General features: G+C 40.4%; 1 pseudogene; it reads left to right on the top strand.

Annotated features, from left to right (window-relative positions):
* Positions 1 to 740: 740 nt before the first annotated feature.
* LOC135566597 (dachshund homolog 2-like) lies at positions 741 to 5,008 on the top strand (annotated as a pseudogene).
* The last annotated feature ends 1,039 nt before the right edge of the window (positions 5,009 to 6,047 follow it).

Below are 6,047 nucleotides of genomic sequence, written 5' to 3'. Positions count from 1 at the left end.
TGTATTCAGCATTTCACTGTAAGGTCTACTACACCTGTTTTATTCAGCATTTCACTGTAAGGTCTACTACACCTGTTGTATTCAGTATTTCACTGTGAGGTCTACTACACCTGTTGTATTCAGCATTTCACTGTAAGGTCTACTACACCTGTTGTATTCAGCATTTCACTGTAAGGTCTACTACACCTGTTGTATTCAGCATTTCACTGTGAGGTCTACTACACCTGTTGTATTCAGCATTTCACTGTAAGGTCTACTACACCTGTTGTATTCAGCATTTCACTGTATGGTCTACTACACCTGTTGTATTCAGCATTTCACTGTAAGGTCTACTACACCTGTTGTATTCAGAATTTCACTGTAAGGTCTACTACACCTGTTGTATTCAGCATTTCACGGTAAGGTCTACTACACCTGTTGTATTCAGCATTTCACTGTAACTCTACTACACCTGTTGTATTCAGCATTTCACTGTAAGGTCTACTACACCTGTTGTATTCAGCATTTCACGGTAAGGTCTACTACACCTGTTGTATTCAGCATTTCACTGTAAGGTCTACTACACCTGTTGTATTCAGTATTTCACGGTAAGGTCTCCTACACCTGTTGTATTCGGCGCATGTAACTAATACAATATGATTGGATCAATGATATCAGCAGCTGCGCTGTCTAGCACATTGATTGGTCGAGTAGGCGGGTCTTCTGACTTTGTGGCTGTGGTAACTAGTGACGACCAGGGTAGAGCGTGGGAAACCGAGAGAAAAGCACAGAGAGAGTGAGGAGAGGACCGAGAACAAATAAGCGCCAGTGAGAGAGAACAACAAGTGAAAGTGACCATGTCCACCACTATGGCCGTCCCGGCGACCCCTCCTGTCCTCTCACCCGGCTCAGGAGCACCTTCCTCCTTGGGAATATTCCGCTCAGACCCGATCTACACCGCCACAACCACCAGCCCTCATCCAGACTCCCCGCGGCTCACCACCACCGGACTCAACCCCTTCCTAACCGGGTCAGGAGTCCCATCCGGTGGCTTGGGATTCGCCAACACACCGGTTTTTCGAGATCGAGGAATTTCCACCACTACAACTACAACCACAACCAGTGAGTGCAGAATGGTCGATGTATTACGGAGTGCAAGTCGCCCTTTTCAGCGTCGGAGGACAGGACGACTGATTTGTCTACCCCAAGTTTTTGACCTCTTTCTAAAACATCTCGTCGGCGGGGCTTCATACCTGCTTTACACCAAGCTGAAACGCCTGGATATTTGTCCGGTGTGTAATTGTGTCGCAGGTCCGGTCCTGAGGGGCTTCGGTGCGATCCAACCGGGAGTCAACCGCCTGCTCATCTCCAGGCGAGACTTCGATGCTTCCACACCGATTGCACCATTGCGAGGTAGGCTATGTTGAACTAAGTTTTCTATTGTATGTTTACATTTCTTTCTACGTTTGTATCTTCTGATTATCGTTTTAAACTATTAGTAAATGGCAATGCGATGTGTTCAATATTAGTGGTGTAATGACTAACGTTATTAAGTAGTTTTTGGGGGTATCGTAATATTAATATTTATATTTTTGATAACTATTACTTAACTTCACTACATTACTAAATACACTAATGTACTTTTACTCCATACATTTTTCTTAAAACACCCAAAAGTACTTCGTTACATTTTGAACACATCAGACAGGAAAATAGTCAAATTCGCGCACTTATCAAGAGAACATCCCTGGTGTCACGACTCTCCTCCGAAGTCGGCTCTTCTCCTTGTTCGGCGGCGTTCGGCGGTCGACGCCACCGATCGAGTGTGCCCCCAGGCCATCCTTAAATAAGCACCATTTAACATTTTGCAATCTGGTTTGCATTAATAGGAATTTGAAATGATTATACTTTTACTTTTGATACTTCTAAGTATATTTCAGCAATTACATGTACTTATGTATATTTCAAAAACCAAATACTTATAGACTTTACTCAAGTAGTATTTTACTGCAGCGACTTTCACTTTTACTTGATGCATTTTCAATAAGGTATCTTTACTTTTACTCAAGTATGACACTTGAGTACTTTTTCACTACTGTTCAATATAAATAGGATATGCCAGCATTAGCTGGACTATATTCCACTTCATGGAGAATTCAGTTTCTGATGAACTGTGAACAGAGACCAGGTTTTGTGGAATTCAACCCAACTACATTGATTTGCATAAGGTCACTACTTAAACATTTTTTAAAAATTATGAAACGCTTACTTGTGCCTATGTTTGTCCTCTGTAGTTGCGTGTCTTTCTATATTTGCTGACAATCTATACCCTTTCCAATAAACATTAATCGAATGCACCCACCGACTGTTTCCTTGTTGAGTTCGATTGGCACATGCCCATTTGCAGGAAAGCTGTTTCATGGGTGTTTGACCAAGACAAATTCAACAAAACACACTGAAAACTGAGCATTCAATGTTGACACACGTGGTTATATAAACAAACTGAAACATAGTACTTTATCTTTAGCCTGAACTTGATTTTTGATCCTAAATAAAGAACTTAATTCTACAATATCTAACTTTTGGGCTTACCTGACCAAATTCACATAGAAATGTGTGTTATAGATCTGTCATTCTCATTGAAAGCCAGTCTAAGAAGCCGAGATCTGTTCTATGTGTTATAGATCTGTCATTCTCACTGAAAGCCAGTCTAAGAAGCCGTAGATCTGTTCTATGTGTTATAGATCTGTCATTCTCATTGAAAGCCAGTCAAGAAGCCGTAGATCTGTTCTATGTGTTATAGATCTGTCATTCTCATTGAAAGCCAGTCTAAGAAGCTGTAGATCTGTTCTATGTGTTATAGATCTGTCATTCTCCCTGAAAGCCAGTCATGAAGCCGTAGATCTGTTCTATGTGTTATAGATCTGTCATTCTCATTGAAAGCCAGTCTAAGAAGCCGTGGATCTGTTCTATGTGTTATAGATCTGTCATTCTCACTGAAAGCCAGCTCAACAGCCGTGGGATCTGTTCTATGTGTTATAGATCTGTCATTCTCATTGAAAGCCAGTCTAAGAAGCTGTAGATCTGTTCTATGTGTTATAGATCTGTCATTTTCTCCCTGAAAGCCAGTCTAAGAAGCCGCAGATCTGTTCTATGTGTTATAGATCTGTCATTCTCATTGAAAGCCAGTCTAAGCAGCCGTGGATCTGTTCTATGTGTTATAGATCTGTCATTCTCATTGAAAGCCAGTCTAAGAAGCCGTGGATCTGTTCTATGTGTTATAGAATTCTCACTGAAAGCCAGTCTATAGCCGTAGATCTGTTCTATGTGTTATAGATCTGTCATTCTCATTGAAAGCCAGTCTAAGCAGCCGTGGATCTGTTCTATGTGTTATAGATCTGTCATTCTCGTTGAAAGCCAGTCTAAGAAGTCGTAGATCTGTTCTATGTGTACTATTTTTAGGTTTTTAAAGTTTTGTTTCGGTTTTGTACACCAGCTTCAAACAGCTGAAAATACTATATTTATGGTTTATGGTTTATGGTTTTGTCACATAAACTGAATTGGGCTAACTATTAGAATGTTAGCAACCCAGAAATGACGGATATTTCTGCACAGTGCCTCTTTAAACTGCCACATGCTATTTAGGTCCATCTTGAACGTGATGTTTGCATACATAAACGTTTATTTGGGCCTGTTAAGTTTATCTCATGACAGTCATAATTCTCTCCACTTGTTTTTACAGAGAGTTGTCATCGTTTCTCGTGACGCACGCACGCATTCGCACGCACACGCACATATACACCACACACACACGCATTAGCGCCACCACACACACACACATGCACACAATTCATATTAATGCACACACTATAGCACACACACATACACACACACACACACCACGACGCACACACCATACGCACACACACACACGCACACACCATACACACGCACACACCATAACACCATACACACGCACACACCATACACGCACACACACACAGACACATACACACACACACACACACACACACACATACACATACACACACACACACACTTCTATGCACACACCACACACACACACACAGACAGGCAGACGGAGAGAAACGGATTTGCTGGGTTCTAGTTAATAATTTGATCGGGCAAGTAAAAACCCAGTCGAGGTCCACTGTGCTGCAGCGTGTGGATTCCACAGGGGCCACAAGTAAAAACCCAGCCGAGGTCCACTGTGCTGCAGCGTGTGGATTCCACAGGCCACAAGTAAAAAACCCAGTCGAGGTCCACTGTGCTGCAGCGGTGGATTCCACAGGCCACAAGTAAAACCCAGTCGAGGTCCACTGTGCTGCAGCGTGGATTCCACAGGCTACAAGTAAAACCCAGTCGAGGTCCACTGTTGCAGCCTGTGGATTCCACAGGCCACAAGTAAAAACCAGTCGAGGTCCACTGTGCTGCAGCGGTGGATTCCACAGGCCACAAGTAAAAACCCAGTCGAGGTCCACCAGCTGCAGCGGTGGATTCCACAGGCCACAAGTAAAACCCAGTCGAGGTCCACTGTGCTGCAGCGGTGGATTCCACAGGCCAAGTAAAAACTCAGTCGAGGTCCACTGTGCCATGCGTGTGATTCCACAGGCTACAAAAACCCAGTCGAGGTCCACTGTGCTGCAGCGTGATTCCACAGGCCACAAGTAAAAACCCAGTCGAGGTCCACTGTGCCGCAGCGTGTGGATTCCACAGGCCACAAGTAAAAAACCCAGTCGAGGTCCACTGTGCTGCAGCGGTGGATTCCACAGGCCACAAGTAAAACCCAGTCGAGGTCCCACTGTGCTGCAGCGTGGATTCCACAGGCCACAAGTAAAAAAACCCAGTCGAGGTCCACTGTGCTGCAGCGTGTGGATTCCACAGGCCGCAAGTAAAAACCCAGTCGAGGTCCACTGTGCTGCAGCGTGTGGATTCCAGCAGGCCACAAGTAAAAACCCAGTCGAGGTCCACTGTGCGCAGCCGTGTGGATTCCACAGGCCACCGTTTTGTACGTCTGGTCTCTTCTCATCTCTCCTATGTTCTTTTTCTGCTTCTGTGGAAGGAAAGCCCCAGATTGATTCCCTTGGTTCGTATTTATATTACGTTGCTGAATTTTCCACAAATTCTTTTTAGATCACAATATATCAGAACATATCGAATCGCCCGATACCGATGTTGGCATTTTTAGCTAATATCTCCCGAAGGTTCAGTTTCTAAATCTAACCTATTAAAGCCAAAAGATAATGGAATTCAATGCCCTCTGACAATCAACCGCTCGCCCGGTGATGTTGGCTTTCGCCACTGGTCGAAATAATCGCATGGCTGCACCATCGCGAGCTATTTTTTCAGATGTTGCTCACCGGAGTTACACAGCAATAGCGCCACTGCTATCAGCCTCACGACATACCACGGAACGCCCGCTTTCTGGGTCTTTGCGTGTCAAAGAAGATACAGTAGCACTGTCAAAGATGTACAAAAATCTGCAAACAATCGCCTACTAATGATGTTTACAATACTATGGTAATAATATATAATATATAATAATACTATATAATATAACTATATAATAATATATAATATAATATATACTATATAATAATATATAATAATATAATAATACTATATAATATAATATATAATAATATATAACATATAATAATACTATATAATAATATATAATATATAATAATACTATATAATAATATATAATATATAATAATAATATATAATATATATAATAATATAATAATACTATATAATAATATATAATAATACTATAATAATATAATTATAATATATAATAATAATAATAATATATACTATATAATAATATATAATATAATATATATTATCTGGTAATATTAATAAATATTATATTATATAATAATAATAATATATAATATATAATAATAATAATATATAATATAATAATATAATTATTATATATTATATAATAAATAATAATATATAATATTATATAGTATTAATATAATAATAATAATAATAATATATATAGTAATAATAACATATAATATATAATAATAATA

This window comes from Oncorhynchus nerka, unplaced genomic scaffold (genome assembly GCF_034236695.1).
Source record: "Oncorhynchus nerka isolate Pitt River unplaced genomic scaffold, Oner_Uvic_2.0 unplaced_scaffold_4060, whole genome shotgun sequence".
Lineage (NCBI taxonomy): Eukaryota > Metazoa > Chordata > Actinopteri > Salmoniformes > Salmonidae > Oncorhynchus > Oncorhynchus nerka.
Note: the sequence above shows the minus strand (reverse complement) of the source record. Positions and strands in the feature narration are given on the sequence as shown.